Here is a 22,802-nt window from a genome sequence, read left to right as displayed (position 1 = left end):
GCTGCCGCAACCGCCGCCCACCCCAGCTCTTCTCGCCGCTGCCTCGGCTCTCCTCGCCAAGGGTGACCACCAGCTCATCTCACCTCCTTCACCCTTGTCATAGCCACCGCCTCCAAGATCCGCCTGAAGCCCCGAAAGCCGCGCACCACCAGATCCAGCTGCCGCAAACTCTTCTCTCTCACAACCACCACCTTCATCGCACCACTGGCTTCGTATGCACGCGCCTGCCTCAATCTCTCTCTATTATTTTTTTTCATTTTCTTATTTTATTATTGCAGTATGTTTTTATTATTTTTATTACAGTACGTTTTTGAAAATTTTGCGTGTTTGGACTACCTGACATTTCTATTCCTCCTTAGTTGGGTACTTCTGTGTTACTTTGCTTGTTTCTTTTCACTTTGCTTGATTTTTATTTATTTAGTAGATTGACTTGTGGTTAGTCGTGTGATTTACTTATTCTGCTGTACTTTGTGTCTAACTGTGGGTAATTTGCTACAGTTGTTTGTTCAATTGGGAGGTGCCTTTAACACTTAAATTTACTTATTGAAGTAGATTGCCTTCAATTGCCTTATATGAGAGCCTTTTGTCTGTTTGCATTTCAATTACTACATTGATTGGGGTGATTTTGAGGTGCATTATTATTACATTTGGCTAAGTTTGGAACCACGAGTGTTTATTGATTGCATTTGTTATAAGTGTTGAGATATCTGTATAACTTGCGAGTGAATGCAGTGTGCATTTTGTTCATTGAATTGATTTTTCATTTGTTAGTGCTTTGAATTTCTTGTTTCCATTATTCATTAGTAACTGTTGTCTATTGTGGTTTGGAGTGCAATTTGGAAAGAATGGTGAAACCACGATCTCGACCTTTTGACCTCCGCTTCGCCTCCTCCAACTACAGGTGCTAATAGCTGGCACCAGCTTCAGGGGAGTTTCGTTGTCCTTCTTCTTATTTTTACTGTTTCATTATCACATTGAGGGCAATGTGTGATTTAAGTGTGGGGGGGATTTGGGTTTAGTTTTGATTGGTGTTTCTTTAATTTGCTGCCTTTCTTACTAGTGTTTTGATGAATAAATGTGGCATCTCACTCGTCTATTGCTGGTTATGATTTATTCTATGAATTTAGTTTAAGTGGCAAGTAAAAGCATGTTATCTTGGTGAATATCATGAGTTTAATGACTTGGTGCAAATTGTGGTTAAATTGTTTAGGCAATATAAATATTTTACTAGCAATTGTTGTGTAGATTAGGCAATTGTTGATCTTAGTTCTCCATATTAGGAGATGACGTGGGCCATGATCTTTAATTATCTGGTTTTCTGGTGCTTTAATTGTGATTAATAAATGACCCTACTCCGCTAGTGTCGTCACCCAGTAACCGGGAGTCTTCACCACAAGTGTCGACTTTCGCGTCAAAAAGTGACTATATATATGAGTAGTTAGTCCTGAAGCTGTGAAGAGTTGAGTAACTGGGCTCTTTCATCTAAAAATGTCAGAGTTCACGTCAAAAGACTTGAATAGCTTGGGACTGAGCATTTATTAAAAAAAAAAAAAAAAAAAAGAGAAAAGAAAATAATAAGTAAGTTTATGATCATGTTGGCCTGCCGATCCTTGTTCTTCAATGTTGAGATTTTGATTTTCAGTTGACCCAATTGCTAACTTTTGCTAGTTTAATATTTTGATTTCTTAGACGACTTAGCCATGAATTGGACGAGTCTATGATTTCAGGAGCTAACCGGGAGAAATATGTCTTGACACTTAACCACTAAAACTTGATTTTGGGATAAGCGTAGCTTGGCAGTAAATGAAATGAGAGTTAGCCATTGTTGAGTTTAGTGTTCCCATGCTTGAGGACAAGCATGATTTAAGTGTGGGGGGAATTGATAGGGTGTTAATCGTTAGTAATTTTATTGTTAATTTTCCTTTTTATCATTGCCAAATATTGCTTTAATTTGCTTTAATTGTCAAAATATATTTATATTTGGTATTTGGATATAATTTCAGAAATTGGAGCAGAAACCTCTTGAGAAGATTATTGTGAAGCTTTACACAATTCCGGTGCAAACCAACGAAGAAGAATGGAATTGCATTTGGGAATTCAATTTGGCTAGACAAAATATCAAAGTTGGTGGGGACCGCAAATAAGTTGTATTGTCTAAAGTTTGCTTTCTTTGCACATTTGTGGTCTTGCTTTCTTATTTGTGAACGTGTGCACTTGGTCAAAAGAGAAACCGACAAACCATAGTTGGCTTTGCTTTTGTTTTCGGTGGAGTTGATTAGGTAGGGAAGGAATGTTTTCTTCTGTAAGCGTGGAGTGAAGTTTCGATTTGGCTTGTTTTTATATGTGGGAGAGCGGCACATTTCCGCAGCGGAGTTTTTCTTCTTCTCTTCCATGAGACTATTTTGATTGTATTAGACTACAGAGAATATAATTCTTATTTTTAATTATTAGTAAGAGATAAATGTCTTTGAGTTCAATTAAATTGCGTGGGAATTTTCTTATGAGGCGTGGCTAATCTTCTCCTCTAGTCAAGGATCAACGCGAAGACGCAGTCCCAATTATCTGTGAGATCTAATTAGTTTTTACGTGTTCCTTAATTTATTAATATTTGCATGTTTTCTATTTTAATTTCCATGGGATTATTTTGTTAATTGGATATCAAGGGCCCGATGTGCAATTTGACTTATTAATCTCCTGTCAAATTAATCAATTGAATCCGTAATTATTTAGTTGGTTAATATTAGTGACAACTAGTATTTTCACATATTAGGGGGACATGCAATCTGATTTAAATAACCCTCGTAGCGTGTTATTAATTTGGGTTAGGCTTTTCTAGTTTTTAATGCAATTAGGAAATTAGTTCCTACGGTCGTACCTAGGAGTATTTCCTGGTTAGGGGTAATCAGCGGTCGTACCTTGGTTATCAATAAATTATGGAAAAGCTGGTTGCTAGAGTTTATCGGCGACTATAACTAACCTGTTAATAAAATTACGTGAACCTTCTTTGCATCAATGATCGGATGAATGGACTGTGTCTGCGTAGTTGTATCCTTGGCTAGAATTTATTTATCATTTATTTAATTGCTATTTACAATTGTATTAATTAATTATTTATTTTGGTTAATTATTTTTAGTCAAATTGTTTAATTATTTATTTTTAATTTCATCTTGATAAAAATCCCCCGTGTCCCGAACTTGAAAAGAATCGAATTTTTTCCAGTCCCTGTGGATTCGACCCTACTCACTACTATACACAGAAAATTTATTTTTCTCGAGTAGGTATTTATTATTGCACAGGCTCGGCACCTGTCAATTTTTGGCGCCGTTGCCGGGGACTGGCGTTAATCATTTGTTTCTTTTTAAGTTAATTTTTTTCTGGTATTTTTCTAGTTTATGCCTCGCTCTTCTCGTACAGGCGAATTAATTTTCGACCCTGAAGTAGAGAAGACCGCGCGTAGAACGAGAAAAGAAACCAGGCGGCTCAGGGAGGAGCAATACGATATTGCTCCTCAGGAACTTGATCCAGAGGTTGAGCCGACAAATTTGTCTGGTGACAATTCAAGTGATTCAGACCGAGAGGAAGTCACTATGGCAAATGCACGAACACTAAGGGAGTTGGCTGCTCCTGATTTAAATCAGCAGCCCTTGTGCATTACTTTTCCACATTTAAATGATGACACTCCCTTTGAACTAAAATCTGGTCTAATTCATCTATTGCCATCTTTCCATGGTCTACCAGGTGAGGAGCCCTACAAGCACTTGCAAGAGTTCGACGTCGTTTGCAACAGTATGAAGCCTCCGGGAATTACAGAAGAGCAAATAAAGATGAGGGCTTTCCCCTTCTCTTTGAAGGACTCTACAAAAGACTGGCTCTACTACCTACCGCCTGGTAGTATCACCACGTGGGATCAATTGAAGAAAAAATTTCTGGACAAGTACTTTCCGGCGTCTCGAGCTGCGAGCCTGAGGAAAGAGATATGTGGTATCAAACAACACCCTAGCGAGTCTCTCTATGAGTACTGGGAGAGATTTAAGAAACTGTGCACCAAATGCCCTCAACATCAGATAAGTGAGCAACTGCTCATTCAATATTTCTATGAGGGGTTGCTTTTCAGGGACAGAAGCATAATCGATGCTGCAAGTGGAGGGGCGTTGGTGAACAAAACCCCTCGAGGAGCATGGGAGTTGATTGAAGGGATGGCTGAGAACTCACAGCAGTTTGGTTCAAGAGAGGACATCCCGACGCGTAGGGTGAATGAGGTGGAAACGTCCTCTATCCAACAGCAGATCTCCGAATTAACATCTTTCGTAAGACAATTAGCTGTGGGGAGTGCTTCACAAGTCAAAGTGTGTGGGGTGTGCACTGCCGTAGGTCATCCTACGGAAATGTGTCCACTGGTTCAAGAAGAAACTGCAGAACAGGTGAACATGGCTGGCCACGCGCCCGCGCCAAGAAAGCAGTACGACCCGTACTCAAACACCTACAATCCTGGTTGGAGGGATCACCCCAACCTTAGCTATGGAGGAAATAGGCAGTCTAACTTTGTGCCAAATAGACAGCAAGGACACCAACAGCAGTACCATCCTCGCCCACCACCACCACCACCCCCTTCAAACTCAAGTCCGTCCATGGAAGAAATGATGAAGCAATTACTTGCTAACCAACAAAAGACGGATTCAGACTTGCAAAGCATGAGGAATCAACTGGGACAGGTGCAATCATTGCAAAATCAAATGAATCAAATGGCCATAACAATCAACCGTTTGGAGTCCCAAGTTCAAGGGAAGTTGCCATCTCAACCTGAGACGAATCCAAAGAATGTAAGCGCAATGACCTTAAGGAGTGGGAAGGAAGTTCAAGGACCCGAACCCGTGATTTCTAAAGACAAGGACGAGGAACGGATCGAGAAAGAATTAGAAGAGGAGGACAGAGGTAACAAAAATGCAAAGGTACCCTCGAACCCAATTCCTATAGCTAAAACTAATCCACCTCCCTTTCCTAGCAGGTTAGAGAAACCAAAGAAGCAAGACAAGGAAAAAGAGGTCTCAGAGATCTTTCGCAAGGTGGAGATCAACATACCCCTACTGGATGCGATTAAACAAGTACCCAGGTACGCAAAATTTTTGAGGGACCTGTGTGCCAACCGCAAGCGGTTGAAGGGGGATGAACGAGTTATAGTTGGGGAGAATGTTTCAGCAATTCTACAAAGAAAGCTTCCACCGAAATGCGGAGATCCAGGTATGTTTACTATTCCTTGTAGGATAGGTAATACTTTGATTGGGAAGGCCATGTTAGACCTGGGAGCCTCAATTAATGTCATGCCAAAGTCCATTTATGCCTCCTTAAACTTAGGCCCTTTGAAAGAGACTGGGATAATAATTCAATTAGCTGACAGGACCAATGCATACCCTGACGGGTTGATTGAAGATGTTTTGGTAAAAATTAATGAATTGGTTTTTCCAGCTGATTTTTATGTGCTCGACATGGAGGATGAACACTCCCGTGATCCGTCACCTTTGTTGTTAGGTAGACCCTTTTTGAGTACAGCCCGAACCAAAATTGATGTTAATAAGGGTACTTTGTCTATGGAATTTGATGGTGAGATTGTTCACTTTAACATCTTTGAGACCATGAAATATCCATCCGATTCAAATATTGGCTCTGTTTTCTCGGTAAATGTTATTGACCCTGCTATACAGGAGGTTTTTGAAATTGAAGGCAGGGATGAACTAGAGGTCGTCCTGACCAGGCACTTTGAATCCGAAACGACCTCTAGGGTAGAGTTGAGTGAAGAGTTTAAATGCGTGATTGGATCGTTGCAAACGTTACCAACCACGAAGACAAGGTATGATCTTGCACCGATTTTCATACCCGAACCTCATCAAAGATTACTTCCATCTGTGGTGCAGGCACCTGTCTTGGAACTAAAACCATTGCCGAAACACCTAAAGTATGTATACTTAGGTGAAGGGGAGACACTTCCAGTGATCATCTCCGCGGATTTATCAAAGGTTCAAGAAGAGAAACTACTTCGAGTTCTTAGGGAACACAAGCAGGCGATAGGATGGACCATCGCCGACATCAAGGGAATTAGCCCTGCGGTGTGTATGCACCGAATTCGACTCGAGGAGAATGCTAAACCCGTACGGCAAGCTCAACGGAGATTAAATCCTCTCATGATGGAGGTCGTAAAGAAAGAGATTTTAAAACTGCTGGACGTTGAAATTATATTTGCAATATCAGATAGCCCGTGGGTAAGTCCAGTACAGGTGGTCCCGAAGAAGGCAAGGGTGACAGTGGAATCAAACCAAGAGGGTGAGCTCGTACCAATTCGAAAGCCCACCGGATGGCGACAGTGTATCGATTACCGAAAGCTAAATGCCGTCACGAAAAAGGACCATTTTCCCCTCCCTTTCATTGACCAGATGGTGGAGCGATTAGCATGTCGAGCTTACTATTGTTTCTTGGATGGATTTTCAGGTTATTTTCAAATTGCCATCGCACCCGAGGACCAAGAGAAGACTACTTTCACCTGCCCATTTGGAACATTTGCATACCGAAGGATGCCATTTGGATTATGTAATGCACCTGCTACCTTCCAAAGATGCATGGTAAGTATTTTTTCAGAATATGTTGAGAAAATTATTGAGATTTTCATGGACGATTTCAGTGTATATGGTGAAAGTTTTGAAAACTGTCTAGATAACCTGAAATTGATCTTAGTAAGGTGTATAGAAACTAATCTCGTGCTTAATTGGGAAAAATGTCATTTTATGGTTGAACACGGGATAGTTTTGGGTCATGTTGTATCATCTACAGGTATTGAGGTTGATAAGGCAAAAATAGATGTTATATCTACTTTACCTTACCCCGCGAGTGTGCGGGAAGTTCGTTCCTTTTTGGGTCACGCAGGTTTCTATAGAAGGTTCATCAAGGACTTCTCGAAAATTGGAGCACCCTTGTTCCAACTTTTGCAAAAAGATGTATCCTTCGAATTTGATGAAACATGTAAGGGGGCATTCAATAAGTTAAAGGAGTTATTGACCACCTCACCTATTATCCAACCCCCTGACTGGAACCTCCCATTCGAGATCATGTGTGACGCCAGTGACTATGCAGTTGGTGCGGTATTGGGTCAAAGAGTAGGAAAGGCAGCTCATGCTATTTACTACGCATCTCGAGCCTTGAACGGAGCTCAATTGAACTATTCAACCACCGAAAAGGAGCTTTTAGCAGTTGTTTTTGCCTTAGAAAAATTTCGGTCTTATTTACTTGGTGCTAAAGTTATTATTTTTTCTGATCATGCAGCTTTGCGGTATTTGTTGACCAAAAAAGAGGCAAAACCGCGATTGATACGGTGGATATTGTTGCTACAGGAGTTCAACCTGGAGATCCGAGATAAGAAAGGGGCGGAGAATCTGGTAGCAGATCACTTGAGTCGAGTACAAGTCGTCGAAGATGACATCCCATTGAGAGAAGCATTCCCCGAGGAGCATTTATTTTCTATTAACTCATCTTTGCCTTGGTATGCAGATATTGTTAATTTTCTAGTCACTGACAAATTTCCTACAGGATGGCCTAAGGCAAAGAGAGACAAGTTGAGGAGCGATGCAAAGTTCTACATTTGGGATGATCCTTACCTCTGGAAGCAGGGTGCTGATCAAATCATCCGTAGATGTGTAAGTGAAGTTGAATTTCAATCTATTCTAGCCTATTGTCACTCTTTTGCATGTGGAGGTCACTTTGGACCGAAGAGAACGGCTCGTAAGGTGCTAGAGAGTGGATTCTATTGGCCAACTCTATTCAAGGATGCCTACTCATTTTGTAAGTCATGTGATAAGTGTCAAAGAGTGGGTAATATCTCTCGTAGGGATCAAATGACTCAAACCCCAATGATTTTTGTTGAAATTTTTGACGTTTGGGGAATTGATTTTATGGGTCCTTTTCTTTCGTCCTTTGGTTTTTTGTATATATTGCTTGCTGTAGATTATGTTTCGAAGTGGGTAGAAGCAAAGGCTACCCGCACTAATGATTCCAAAGTGGTTGCAGAATTCGTTAAGTCTAATATTTTTGTTCGCTTTGGGATGCCGCGAGCAATTGTAAGTGATCGGGGTACTCATTTCTGCAACAAAACGATCGCTGCAATTTTTAGGAGATATGGTGTCTTGCACAAAGTCTCTACATCCTACCATCCTCAAACAAATGGTCAGGCGGAAGCATCGAACCGAGAGATCAAATCAATTCTAGAAAAGATGGTCCGACCCGATAGGAAGGATTGGAGTGTGAGACTAGATGATGCACTATGGGCATATAGGACGGCATATAAAACACCCATTGGCATGTCCCCTTACCGATTGGTATTTGGAAAGCCATGTCATCTCCCGGTCGAGTTTGAGCATAGAGCATTTTGGGCGGTCAAACAATGCAACATGGATATCGAGGAAGGCGGAATTCAAAGAAAGTTACAATTACTAGAGTTGGAAGAAATCCGAAATGAAGCATACGAGAATGCAGTGATCTATAAGGAGAAGAATCGGATCTTTCATGACCAACAGATCTCTAGGAAGACATTCGTCTGCGGGCAAAAAGTTTTACTATACCACTCCAAATTGAAACTATTTCCAGGTAAATTACGTTCTCGTTGGATTGGCCCTTTTGTTGTAACTAATGTCTTTCATTATGGTGCAGTAGAGATCCAAAGTTTGAAGACGGAGAAGAAATTTGTGATGAATGGTCACCGTCTCAAGCCGTATTATGAAGGATTTCCAATTGAACGGGTGGAGATGATGCAACTGGAAGACCCGATTTGCTTAGTTTAAGCAAATTCTGGACTCCGTCTAGCCAAAGACGTTAAAGAGAGGCGCTTTTGGGAGGCAACCCAATTTTTGATTTTGTTGGTTTTTGTTGTGCGATTCGTTAAATATGTCGTTTCTCATCTGGGTATTGCTTAAATTTGATATTTTTCTCTACTATGATCAGGACAGGTGATCATGGCGTGCCCATGCGAAGAAGGCACGCATTAAAGTTCCAACTTCAAGGTTTTGGAAAAGTGACCAAATGAGGCAAAAAAGGCGAAATTTGATCAAAGATCTCAATACCTCAAATTCAGTAATTGTGGTTTTTGATGCATTAAAGAGGTTTAGAATGCATGTTTAGATCATTTTACATGTGCGTGAATGGTTTATTTTGACATAGAAATGATCTATGATGCATTTTGGGAAATTGGGGTATCATTTGTAATTATTCCAAAGTTGAATTTCTGCTAAATTTTGCAGCAGAAAACGCATTTTTTAATGAAACGCGCCACTGAATCGCGTTTTCAAATCTGCGCCTATAATTAAGAAAACGCGCCTTAAAAACGCGACAGGAAGTCGCGTTTTCTACCAAGTCGCGTTTTCCAGCCTGTTCAGAAACAAAAAACGCGCCTTCAAATACGCGATTTTAAGTCGCGTTTTCTCACATAGTCGCGTTTTCGATGCTGCAAGTTTTGTGAAAAAAACGCGACTTCACAAAACGCACCTTGAGGCGCGTTTTCTTGAGCCGCGTTTTCTGAGCACAATGATCCGACCTCGGATCCTTTTAAAAACGAAGGCTTGGACCACTTTTCAACTCTACTTTTCTTCATGTTGGCTTGTTTTTAGTAAGTTTTAGTTCTTCGATTAATGTTTGTGTGTTTTGTAGGTGGCAATGGCAAGAGTTCATGCAAATGATCTCAATTGCAAGGGTGTTTATATTAAAAAAAAAAAAGGGAGTTTTCATGTTCAATTGCTGCATTTCATGCATTTAAAGTGTTTCATGTTTAAGTTATATTCATGCATGATCATATTAAATTTGAATTTTATTCAAAGAACATGAAGTAGGTTGAATGTGGAAGGTTGGCCAAGCAAATTTGGAGGAAAAACTGCAGAAAACAGCTTTTTCTGCAGCAAATCCGGCCATAAATCCGGCCATAAATCCGGATTTTGTCCAGAATGCTCAAAAAAAAAAAAATTTGTATTCTTTCTTTCCTTCTTTTCTTCTTTCTTTCTTCTTTTCTTCCCCGCTGCTTGCCCTTTTTCCCCCTTTTCTTTTCTTCTTCATTCGCCGCCGCCAGAAGCTCCGCTGACCCACGGCAGCCGCGGCAACTGGCTCGCGCGCCGCTCCTCCCTGCCGCTCGTCGACGCTGCCCACGCCGGACGCCGCTGCCGCAACCGCCGCCCACCCCAGCTCTTCTCGCCGCTGCCTCGGCTCTCCTCGCCAAGGGTGACCACCAGCTCATCTCACCTCCTTCACCCTTGTCATAGCCACCGCCTCCAAGATCCGCCTGAAGCCCCGAAAGCCGCGCACCACCAGATCCAGCTGCCGCAAACTCTTCTCTCTCACAACCACCACCTTCATCGCACCACTGGCTTCGTATGCACGCGCCTGCCTCAATCTCTCTCTATTATTTTTTTTCATTTTCTTATTTTATTATTGCAGTATGTTTTTATTATTTTTATTACAGTACGTTTTTGAAAATTTTGCGTGTTTGGACTACCTGACATTTCTATTCCTCCTTAGTTGGGTACTTCTGTGTTACTTTGCTTGTTTCTTTTCACTTTGCTTGATTTTTATTTATTTAGTAGATTGACTTGTGGTTAGTCGTGTGATTTACTTATTCTGCTGTACTTTGTGTCTAACTGTGGGTAATTTGCTACAGTTGTTTGTTCAATTGGGAGGTGCCTTTAACACTTAAATTTACTTATTGAAGTAGATTGCCTTCAATTGCCTTATATGAGAGCCTTTTGTCTGTTTGCATTTCAATTACTACATTGATTGGGGTGATTTTGAGGTGCATTATTATTACATTTGGCTAAGTTTGGAACCACGAGTGTTTATTGATTGCATTTGTTATAAGTGTTGAGATATCTGTATAACTTGCGAGTGAATGCAGTGTGCATTTTGTTCATTGAATTGATTTTTCATTTGTTAGTGCTTTGAATTTCTTGTTTCCATTATTCATTAGTAACTGTTGTCTATTGTGGTTTGGAGTGCAATTTGGAAAGAATGGTGAAACCACGATCTCGACCTTTTGACCTCCGCTTCGCCTCCTCCAACTACAGGTGCTAATAGCTGGCACCAGCTTCAGGGGAGTTTCGTTGTCCTTCTTCTTATTTTTACTGTTTCATTATCACATTGAGGGCAATGTGTGATTTAAGTGTGGGGGGGATTTGGGTTTAGTTTTGATTGGTGTTTCTTTAATTTGCTGCCTTTCTTACTAGTGTTTTGATGAATAAATGTGGCATCTCACTCGTCTATTGCTGGTTATGATTTATTCTATGAATTTAGTTTAAGTGGCAAGTAAAAGCATGTTATCTTGGTGAATATCATGAGTTTAATGACTTGGTGCAAATTGTGGTTAAATTGTTTAGGCAATATAAATATTTTACTAGCAATTGTTGTGTAGATTAGGCAATTGTTGATCTTAGTTCTCCATATTAGGAGATGACGTGGGCCATGATCTTTAATTATCTGGTTTTCTGGTGCTTTAATTGTGATTAATAAATGACCCTACTCCGCTAGTGTCGTCACCCAGTAACCGGGAGTCTTCACCACAAGTGTCGACTTTCGCGTCAAAAAGTGACTATATATATGAGTAGTTAGTCCTGAAGCTGTGAAGAGTTGAGTAACTGGGCTCTTTCATCTAAAAATGTCAGAGTTCACGTCAAAAGACTTGAATAGCTTGGGACTGAGCATTTATTAAAAAAAAAAAAAAAAAAAAGAGAAAAGAAAATAATAAGTAAGTTTATGATCATGTTGGCCTGCCGATCCTTGTTCTTCAATGTTGAGATTTTGATTTTCAGTTGACCCAATTGCTAACTTTTGCTAGTTTAATATTTTGATTTCTTAGACGACTTAGCCATGAATTGGACGAGTCTATGATTTCAGGAGCTAACCGGGAGAAATATGTCTTGACACTTAACCACTAAAACTTGATTTTGGGATAAGCGTAGCTTGGCAGTAAATGAAATGAGAGTTAGCCATTGTTGAGTTTAGTGTTCCCATGCTTGAGGACAAGCATGATTTAAGTGTGGGGGGAATTGATAGGGTGTTAATCGTTAGTAATTTTATTGTTAATTTTCCTTTTTATCATTGCCAAATATTGCTTTAATTTGCTTTAATTGTCAAAATATATTTATATTTGGTATTTGGATATAATTTCAGAAATTGGAGCAGAAACCTCTTGAGAAGATTATTGTGAAGCTTTACACAATTCCGGTGCAAACCAACGAAGAAGAATGGAATTGCATTTGGGAATTCAATTTGGCTAGACAAAATATCAAAGTTGGTGGGGACCGCAAATAAGTTGTATTGTCTAAAGTTTGCTTTCTTTGCACATTTGTGGTCTTGCTTTCTTATTTGTGAACGTGTGCACTTGGTCAAAAGAGAAACCGACAAACCATAGTTGGCTTTGCTTTTGTTTTCGGTGGAGTTGATTAGGTAGGGAAGGAATGTTTTCTTCTGTAAGCGTGGAGTGAAGTTTCGATTTGGCTTGTTTTTATATGTGGGAGAGCGGCACATTTCCGCAGCGGAGTTTTTCTTCTTCTCTTCCATGAGACTATTTTGATTGTATTAGACTACAGAGAATATAATTCTTATTTTTAATTATTAGTAAGAGATAAATGTCTTTGAGTTCAATTAAATTGCGTGGGAATTTTCTTATGAGGCGTGGCTAATCTTCTCCTCTAGTCAAGGATCAACGCGAAGACGCAGTCCCAATTATCTGTGAGATCTAATTAGTTTTTACGTGTTCCTTAATTTATTAATATTTGCATGTTTTCTATTTTAATTTCCATGGGATTATTTTGTTAATTGGATATCAAGGGCCCGATGTGCAATTTGACTTATTAATCTCCTGTCAAATTAATCAATTGAATCCGTAATTATTTAGTTGGTTAATATTAGTGACAACTAGTATTTTCACATATTAGGGGGACATGCAATCTGATTTAAATAACCCTCGTAGCGTGTTATTAATTTGGGTTAGGCTTTTCTAGTTTTTAATGCAATTAGGAAATTAGTTCCTACGGTCGTACCTAGGAGTATTTCCTGGTTAGGGGTAATCAGCGGTCGTACCTTGGTTATCAATAAATTATGGAAAAGCTGGTTGCTAGAGTTTATCGGCGACTATAACTAACCTGTTAATAAAATTACGTGAACCTTCTTTGCATCAATGATCGGATGAATGGACTGTGTCTGCGTAGTTGTATCCTTGGCTAGAATTTATTTATCATTTATTTAATTGCTATTTACAATTGTATTAATTAATTATTTATTTTGGTTAATTATTTTTAGTCAAATTGTTTAATTATTTATTTTTAATTTCATCTTGATAAAAATCCCCCGTGTCCCGAACTTGAAAAGAATCGAATTTTTTCCAGTCCCTGTGGATTCGACCCTACTCACTACTATACACAGAAAATTTATTTTTCTCGAGTAGGTATTTATTATTGCACAGGCTCGGCACCTGTCAATTTTTGGCGCCGTTGCCGGGGACTGGCGTTAATCATTTGTTTCTTTTTAAGTTAATTTTTTTCTGGTATTTTTCTAGTTTATGCCTCGCTCTTCTCGTACAGGCGAATTAATTTTCGACCCTGAAGTAGAGAAGACCGCGCGTAGAACGAGAAAAGAAACCAGGCGGCTCAGGGAGGAGCAATACGATATTGCTCCTCAGGAACTTGATCCAGAGGTTGAGCCGACAAATTTGTCTGGTGACAATTCAAGTGATTCAGACCGAGAGGAAGTCACTATGGCAAATGCACGAACACTAAGGGAGTTGGCTGCTCCTGATTTAAATCAGCAGCCCTTGTGCATTACTTTTCCACATTTAAATGATGACACTCCCTTTGAACTAAAATCTGGTCTAATTCATCTATTGCCATCTTTCCATGGTCTACCAGGTGAGGAGCCCTACAAGCACTTGCAAGAGTTCGACGTCGTTTGCAACAGTATGAAGCCTCCGGGAATTACAGAAGAGCAAATAAAGATGAGGGCTTTCCCCTTCTCTTTGAAGGACTCTACAAAAGACTGGCTCTACTACCTACCGCCTGGTAGTATCACCACGTGGGATCAATTGAAGAAAAAATTTCTGGACAAGTACTTTCCGGCGTCTCGAGCTGCGAGCCTGAGGAAAGAGATATGTGGTATCAAACAACACCCTAGCGAGTCTCTCTATGAGTACTGGGAGAGATTTAAGAAACTGTGCACCAAATGCCCTCAACATCAGATAAGTGAGCAACTGCTCATTCAATATTTCTATGAGGGGTTGCTTTTCAGGGACAGAAGCATAATCGATGCTGCAAGTGGAGGGGCGTTGGTGAACAAAACCCCTCGAGGAGCATGGGAGTTGATTGAAGGGATGGCTGAGAACTCACAGCAGTTTGGTTCAAGAGAGGACATCCCGACGCGTAGGGTGAATGAGGTGGAAACGTCCTCTATCCAACAGCAGATCTCCGAATTAACATCTTTCGTAAGACAATTAGCTGTGGGGAGTGCTTCACAAGTCAAAGTGTGTGGGGTGTGCACTGCCGTAGGTCATCCTACGGAAATGTGTCCACTGGTTCAAGAAGAAACTGCAGAACAGGTGAACATGGCTGGCCACGCGCCCGCGCCAAGAAAGCAGTACGACCCGTACTCAAACACCTACAATCCTGGTTGGAGGGATCACCCCAACCTTAGCTATGGAGGAAATAGGCAGTCTAACTTTGTGCCAAATAGACAGCAAGGACACCAACAGCAGTACCATCCTCGCCCACCACCACCACCACCCCCTTCAAACTCAAGTCCGTCCATGGAAGAAATGATGAAGCAATTACTTGCTAACCAACAAAAGACGGATTCAGACTTGCAAAGCATGAGGAATCAACTGGGACAGGTGCAATCATTGCAAAATCAAATGAATCAAATGGCCATAACAATCAACCGTTTGGAGTCCCAAGTTCAAGGGAAGTTGCCATCTCAACCTGAGACGAATCCAAAGAATGTAAGCGCAATGACCTTAAGGAGTGGGAAGGAAGTTCAAGGACCCGAACCCGTGATTTCTAAAGACAAGGACGAGGAACGGATCGAGAAAGAATTAGAAGAGGAGGACAGAGGTAACAAAAATGCAAAGGTACCCTCGAACCCAATTCCTATAGCTAAAACTAATCCACCTCCCTTTCCTAGCAGGTTAGAGAAACCAAAGAAGCAAGACAAGGAAAAAGAGGTCTCAGAGATCTTTCGCAAGGTGGAGATCAACATACCCCTACTGGATGCGATTAAACAAGTACCCAGGTACGCAAAATTTTTGAGGGACCTGTGTGCCAACCGCAAGCGGTTGAAGGGGGATGAACGAGTTATAGTTGGGGAGAATGTTTCAGCAATTCTACAAAGAAAGCTTCCACCGAAATGCGGAGATCCAGGTATGTTTACTATTCCTTGTAGGATAGGTAATACTTTGATTGGGAAGGCCATGTTAGACCTGGGAGCCTCAATTAATGTCATGCCAAAGTCCATTTATGCCTCCTTAAACTTAGGCCCTTTGAAAGAGACTGGGATAATAATTCAATTAGCTGACAGGACCAATGCATACCCTGACGGGTTGATTGAAGATGTTTTGGTAAAAATTAATGAATTGGTTTTTCCAGCTGATTTTTATGTGCTCGACATGGAGGATGAACACTCCCGTGATCCGTCACCTTTGTTGTTAGGTAGACCCTTTTTGAGTACAGCCCGAACCAAAATTGATGTTAATAAGGGTACTTTGTCTATGGAATTTGATGGTGAGATTGTTCACTTTAACATCTTTGAGACCATGAAATATCCATCCGATTCAAATATTGGCTCTGTTTTCTCGGTAAATGTTATTGACCCTGCTATACAGGAGGTTTTTGAAATTGAAGGCAGGGATGAACTAGAGGTCGTCCTGACCAGGCACTTTGAATCCGAAACGACCTCTAGGGTAGAGTTGAGTGAAGAGTTTAAATGCGTGATTGGATCGTTGCAAACGTTACCAACCACGAAGACAAGGTATGATCTTGCACCGATTTTCATACCCGAACCTCATCAAAGATTACTTCCATCTGTGGTGCAGGCACCTGTCTTGGAACTAAAACCATTGCCGAAACACCTAAAGTATGTATACTTAGGTGAAGGGGAGACACTTCCAGTGATCATCTCCGCGGATTTATCAAAGGTTCAAGAAGAGAAACTACTTCGAGTTCTTAGGGAACACAAGCAGGCGATAGGATGGACCATCGCCGACATCAAGGGAATTAGCCCTGCGGTGTGTATGCACCGAATTCGACTCGAGGAGAATGCTAAACCCGTACGGCAAGCTCAACGGAGATTAAATCCTCTCATGATGGAGGTCGTAAAGAAAGAGATTTTAAAACTGCTGGACGTTGAAATTATATTTGCAATATCAGATAGCCCGTGGGTAAGTCCAGTACAGGTGGTCCCGAAGAAGGCAAGGGTGACAGTGGAATCAAACCAAGAGGGTGAGCTCGTACCAATTCGAAAGCCCACCGGATGGCGACAGTGTATCGATTACCGAAAGCTAAATGCCGTCACGAAAAAGGACCATTTTCCCCTCCCTTTCATTGACCAGATGGTGGAGCGATTAGCATGTCGAGCTTACTATTGTTTCTTGGATGGATTTTCAGGTTATTTTCAAATTGCCATCGCACCCGAGGACCAAGAGAAGACTACTTTCACCTGCCCATTTGGAACATTTGCATACCGAAGGATGCCATTTGGATTATGTAATGCACCTGCTACCTTCCAAAGATGCATGGTAAGTATTTTTTCAGAATATGTTGAGAAAATTATTGAGATTTTCATGGACGATTTCAGTGTATATGGTGAAAGTTTTGAAAACTGTCTAGATAACCTGAAATTGATCTTAGTAAGGTGTATAGAAACTAATCTCGTGCTTAATTGGGAAAAATGTCATTTTATGGTTGAACACGGGATAGTTTTGGGTCATGTTGTATCATCTACAGGTATTGAGGTTGATAAGGCAAAAATAGATGTTATATCTACTTTACCTTACCCCGCGAGTGTGCGGGAAGTTCGTTCCTTTTTGGGTCACGCAGGTTTCTATAGAAGGTTCATCAAGGACTTCTCGAAAATTGGAGCACCCTTGTTCCAACTTTTGCAAAAAGATGTATCCTTCGAATTTGATGAAACATGTAAGGGGGCATTCAATAAGTTAAAGGAGTTATTGACCACCTCACCTATTATCCAACCCCCTGACTGGAACCTCCCATTCGAGATCATGTGTGACGCCAGTGACTATGCAGTTGGTGCGGTATTGGGTCAAAGAGTAGGAAAGGCAGCTCATGCTATTTACTACGCATCTCGAGCCTTGAACGGAGCTCAATTGAACTATTCAACCACCGAAAAGGAGCTTTTAGCAGTTGTTTTTGCCTTAGAAAAATTTCGGTCTTATTTACTTGGTGCTAAAGTTATTATTTTTTCTGATCATGCAGCTTTGCGGTATTTGTTGACCAAAAAAGAGGCAAAACCGCGATTGATACGGTGGATATTGTTGCTACAGGAGTTCAACCTGGAGATCCGAGATAAGAAAGGGGCGGAGAATCTGGTAGCAGATCACTTGAGTCGAGTACAAGTCGTCGAAGATGACATCCCATTGAGAGAAGCATTCCCCGAGGAGCATTTATTTTCTATTAACTCATCTTTGCCTTGGTATGCAGATATTGTTAATTTTCTAGTCACTGACAAATTTCCTACAGGATGGCCTAAGGCAAAGAGAGACAAGTTGAGGAGCGATGCAAAGTTCTACATTTGGGATGATCCTTACCTCTGGAAGCAGGGTGCTGATCAAATCATCCGTAGATGTGTAAGTGAAGTTGAATTTCAATCTATTCTAGCCTATTGTCACTCTTTTGCATGTGGAGGTCACTTTGGACCGAAGAGAACGGCTCGTAAGGTGCTAGAGAGTGGATTCTATTGGCCAACTCTATTCAAGGATGCCTACTCATTTTGTAAGTCATGTGATAAGTGTCAAAGAGTGGGTAATATCTCTCGTAGGGATCAAATGACTCAAACCCCAATGATTTTTGTTGAAATTTTTGACGTTTGGGGAATTGATTTTATGGGTCCTTTTCTTTCGTCCTTTGGTTTTTTGTATATATTGCTTGCTGTAGATTATGTTTCGAAGTGGGTAGAAGCAAAGGCTACCCGCACTAATGATTCCAAAGTGGTTGCAGAATTCGTTAAGTCTAATATTTTTGTTCGCTTTGGGATGCCGCGAGCAATTGTAAGTGATCGGGGTACTCATTTCTGCAACAAAACGATCGCTGCAATTTTTAGGAGATATGGTGTCTTGCACAAAGTCTCTACATCCTACCATCCTCAAACAAATGGTCAGGCGGAAGCATCGAACCGAGAGATCAAATCAATTCTAGAAAAGATGGTCCGACCCGATAGGAAGGATTGGAGTGTGAGACTAGATGATGCACTATGGGCATATAGGACGGCATATAAAACACCCATTGGCATGTCCCCTTACCGATTGGTATTTGGAAAGCCATGTCATCTCCCGGTCGAGTTTGAGCATAGAGCATTTTGGGCGGTCAAACAATGCAACATGGATATCGAGGAAGGCGGAATTCAAAGAAAGTTACAATTACTAGAGTTGGAAGAAATCCGAAATGAAGCATACGAGAATGCAGTGATCTATAAGGAGAAGAATCGGATCTTTCATGACCAACAGATCTCTAGGAAGACATTCGTCTGCGGGCAAAAAGTTTTACTATACCACTCCAAATTGAAACTATTTCCAGGTAAATTACGTTCTCGTTGGATTGGCCCTTTTGTTGTAACTAATGTCTTTCATTATGGTGCAGTAGAGATCCAAAGTTTGAAGACGGAGAAGAAATTTGTGATGAATGGTCACCGTCTCAAGCCGTATTATGAAGGATTTCCAATTGAACGGGTGGAGATGATGCAACTGGAAGACCCGATTTGCTTAGTTTAAGCAAATTCTGGACTCCGTCTAGCCAAAGACGTTAAAGAGAGGCGCTTTTGGGAGGCAACCCAATTTTTGATTTTGTTGGTTTTTGTTGTGCGATTCGTTAAATATGTCGTTTCTCATCTGGGTATTGCTTAAATTTGATATTTTTCTCTACTATGATCAGGACAGGTGATCATGGCGTGCCCATGCGAAGAAGGCACGCATTAAAGTTCCAACTTCAAGGTTTTGGAAAAGTGACCAAATGAGGCAAAAAAGGCGAAATTTGATCAAAGATCTCAATACCTCAAATTCAGTAATTGTGGTTTTTGATGCATTAAAGAGGTTTAGAATGCATGTTTAGATCATTTTACATGTGCGTGAATGGTTTATTTTGACATAGAAATGATCTATGATGCATTTTGGGAAATTGGGGTATCATTTGTAATTATTCCAAAGTTGAATTTCTGCTAAATTTTGCAGCAGAAAACGCATTTTTTAATGAAACGCGCCACTGAATCGCGTTTTCAAATCTGCGCCTATAATTAAGAAAACGCGCCTTAAAAACGCGACAGGAAGTCGCGTTTTCTACCAAGTCGCGTTTTCCAGCCTGTTCAGAAACAAAAAACGCGCCTTCAAATACGCGATTTTAAGTCGCGTTTTCTCACATAGTCGCGTTTTCGATGCTGCAAGTTTTGTGAAAAAAACGCGACTTCACAAAACGCACCTTGAGGCGCGTTTTCTTGAGCCGCGTTTTCTGAGCACAATGATCCGACCTCGGATCCTTTTAAAAACGAAGGCTTGGACCACTTTTCAACTCTACTTTTCTTCATGTTGGCTTGTTTTTAGTAAGTTTTAGTTCTTCGATTAATGTTTGTGTGTTTTGTAGGTGGCAATGGCAAGAGTTCATGCAAATGATCTCAATTGCAAGGGTGTTTATATTAAAAAAAAAAAAGGGAGTTTTCATGTTCAATTGCTGCATTTCATGCATTTAAAGTGTTTCATGTTTAAGTTATATTCATGCATGATCATATTAAATTTGAATTTTATTCAAAGAACATGAAGTAGGTTGAATGTGGAAGGTTGGCCAAGCAAATTTGGAGGAAAAACTGCAGAAAACAGCTTTTTCTGCAGCAAATCCGGCCATAAATCCGGCCATAAATCCGGATTTTGTCCAGAATGCTCAAAAAAAAAAAAATTTGTATTCTTTCTTTCCTTCTTTTCTTCTTTCTTTCTTCTTTTCTTCCCCGCTGCTTGCCCTTTTTCCCCCTTTTCTTTTCTTCTTCATTCGCCGCCGCCAGAAGCTCCGCTGACCCACGGCAGCCGCGGCAACTGGCTCGCGCGCCGCTCCTCCCTGCCGCTCGTCGACGCTGCCCACGCCGGACGCCGCTGCCGCAACCGCCGCCCACCCCAGCTCTTCTCGCCGCTGCCTCGGCTCTCCTCGCCAAGGGTGACCACCAGCTCATCTCACCTCCTTCACCCTTGTCATAGCCACCGCCTCCAAGATCCGCCTGAAGCCCCGAAAGCCGCGCACCACCAGATCCAGCTGCCGCAAACTCTTCTCTCTCACAACCACCACCTTCATCGCACCACTGGCTTCGTATGCACGCGCCTGCCTCAATCTCTCTCTATTATTTTTTTTCATTTTCTTATTTTATTATTGCAGTATGTTTTTATTATTTTTATTACAGTACGTTTTTGAAAATTTTGCGTGTTTGGACTACCTGACATTTCTATTCCTCCTTAGTTGGGTACTTCTGTGTTACTTTGCTTGTTTCTTTTCACTTTGCTTGATTTTTATTTATTTAGTAGATTGACTTGTGGTTAGTCGTGTGATTTACTTATTCTGCTGTACTTTGTGTCTAACTGTGGGTAATTTGCTACAGTTGTTTGTTCAATTGGGAGGTGCCTTTAACACTTAAATTTACTTATTGAAGTAGATTGCCTTCAATTGCCTTATATGAGAGCCTTTTGTCTGTTTGCATTTCAATTACTACATTGATTGGGGTGATTTTGAGGTGCATTATTATTACATTTGGCTAAGTTTGGAACCACGAGTGTTTATTGATTGCATTTGTTATAAGTGTTGAGATATCTGTATAACTTGCGAGTGAATGCAGTGTGCATTTTGTTCATTGAATTGATTTTTCATTTGTTAGTGCTTTGAATTTCTTGTTTCCATTATTCATTAGTAACTGTTGTCTATTGTGGTTTGGAGTGCAATTTGGAAAGAATGGTGAAACCACGATCTCGACCTTTTGACCTCCGCTTCGCCTCCTCCAACTACAGGTGCTAATAGCTGGCACCAGCTTCAGGGGAGTTTCGTTGTCCTTCTTCTTATTTTTACTGTTTCATTATCACATTGAGGGCAATGTGTGATTTAAGTGTGGGGGGGATTTGGGTTTAGTTTTGATTGGTGTTTCTTTAATTTGCTGCCTTTCTTACTAGTGTTTTGATGAATAAATGTGGCATCTCACTCGTCTATTGCTGGTTATGATTTATTCTATGAATTTAGTTTAAGTGGCAAGTAAAAGCATGTTATCTTGGTGAATATCATGAGTTTAATGACTTGGTGCAAATTGTGGTTAAATTGTTTAGGCAATATAAATATTTTACTAGCAATTGTTGTGTAGATTAGGCAATTGTTGATCTTAGTTCTCCATATTAGGAGATGACGTGGGCCATGATCTTTAATTATCTGGTTTTCTGGTGCTTTAATTGTGATTAATAAATGACCCTACTCCGCTAGTGTCGTCACCCAGTAACCGGGAGTCTTCACCACAAGTGTCGACTTTCGCGTCAAAAAGTGACTATATATATGAGTAGTTAGTCCTGAAGCTGTGAAGAGTTGAGTAACTGGGCTCTTTCATCTAAAAATGTCAGAGTTCACGTCAAAAGACTTGAATAGCTTGGGACTGAGCATTTATTAAAAAAAAAAAAAAAAAAAAGAGAAAAGAAAATAATAAGTAAGTTTATGATCATGTTGGCCTGCCGATCCTTGTTCTTCAATGTTGAGATTTTGATTTTCAGTTGACCCAATTGCTAACTTTTGCTAGTTTAATATTTTGATTTCTTAGACGACTTAGCCATGAATTGGACGAGTCTATGATTTCAGGAGCTAACCGGGAGAAATATGTCTTGACACTTAACCACTAAAACTTGATTTTGGGATAAGCGTAGCTTGGCAGTAAATGAAATGAGAGTTAGCCATTGTTGAGTTTAGTGTTCCCATGCTTGAGGACAAGCATGATTTAAGTGTGGGGGGAATTGATAGGGTGTTAATCGTTAGTAATTTTATTGTTAATTTTCCTTTTTATCATTGCCAAATATTGCTTTAATTTGCTTTAATTGTCAAAATATATTTATATTTGGTATTTGGATATAATTTCAGAAATTGGAGCAGAAACCTCTTGAGAAGATTATTGTGAAGCTTTACACAATTCCGGTGCAAACCAACGAAGAAGAATGGAATTGCATTTGGGAATTCAATTTGGCTAGACAAAATATCAAAGTTGGTGGGGACCGCAAATAAGTTGTATTGTCTAAAGTTTGCTTTCTTTGCACATTTGTGGTCTTGCTTTCTTATTTGTGAACGTGTGCACTTGGTCAAAAGAGAAACCGACAAACCATAGTTGGCTTTGCTTTTGTTTTCGGTGGAGTTGATTAGGTAGGGAAGGAATGTTTTCTTCTGTAAGCGTGGAGTGAAGTTTCGATTTGGCTTGTTTTTATATGTGGGAGAGCGGCACATTTCCGCAGCGGAGTTTTTCTTCTTCTCTTCCATGAGACTATTTTGATTGTATTAGACTACAGAGAATATAATTCTTATTT

The 22,802-nt window shown here is 40.5% G+C and overlaps 2 non-coding genes across 2 annotated transcripts; both read right to left on the bottom strand.

The window, feature by feature from the left end:
* Nucleotides 1–3,960: 3,960 nt before the first annotated feature.
* On the bottom strand, nt 3,961–4,067 carry LOC140007117 (small nucleolar RNA R71). The gene has a single exon (XR_011814673.1). It is a non-coding gene; the product is annotated as a small nucleolar RNA R71 (small nucleolar RNA).
* A 10,074-nt stretch (nt 4,068–14,141) lies between these two features.
* On the bottom strand, nt 14,142–14,248 carry LOC113723452 (small nucleolar RNA R71). Its single transcript, XR_003457021.1, has one exon. It is a non-coding gene; the product is annotated as a small nucleolar RNA R71 (small nucleolar RNA).
* Nucleotides 14,249–22,802: the final 8,554 nt, after the last annotated feature.

Source organism: Coffea arabica, chromosome 5e, assembly GCF_036785885.1.
Source record: "Coffea arabica cultivar ET-39 chromosome 5e, Coffea Arabica ET-39 HiFi, whole genome shotgun sequence".
NCBI classification, from domain to species: Eukaryota; Viridiplantae; Streptophyta; class Magnoliopsida; order Gentianales; family Rubiaceae; genus Coffea; species Coffea arabica.
The sequence above is the reverse complement of the archived record's forward strand: the minus strand, read 5'-3'. Positions and strand labels throughout refer to the sequence as shown.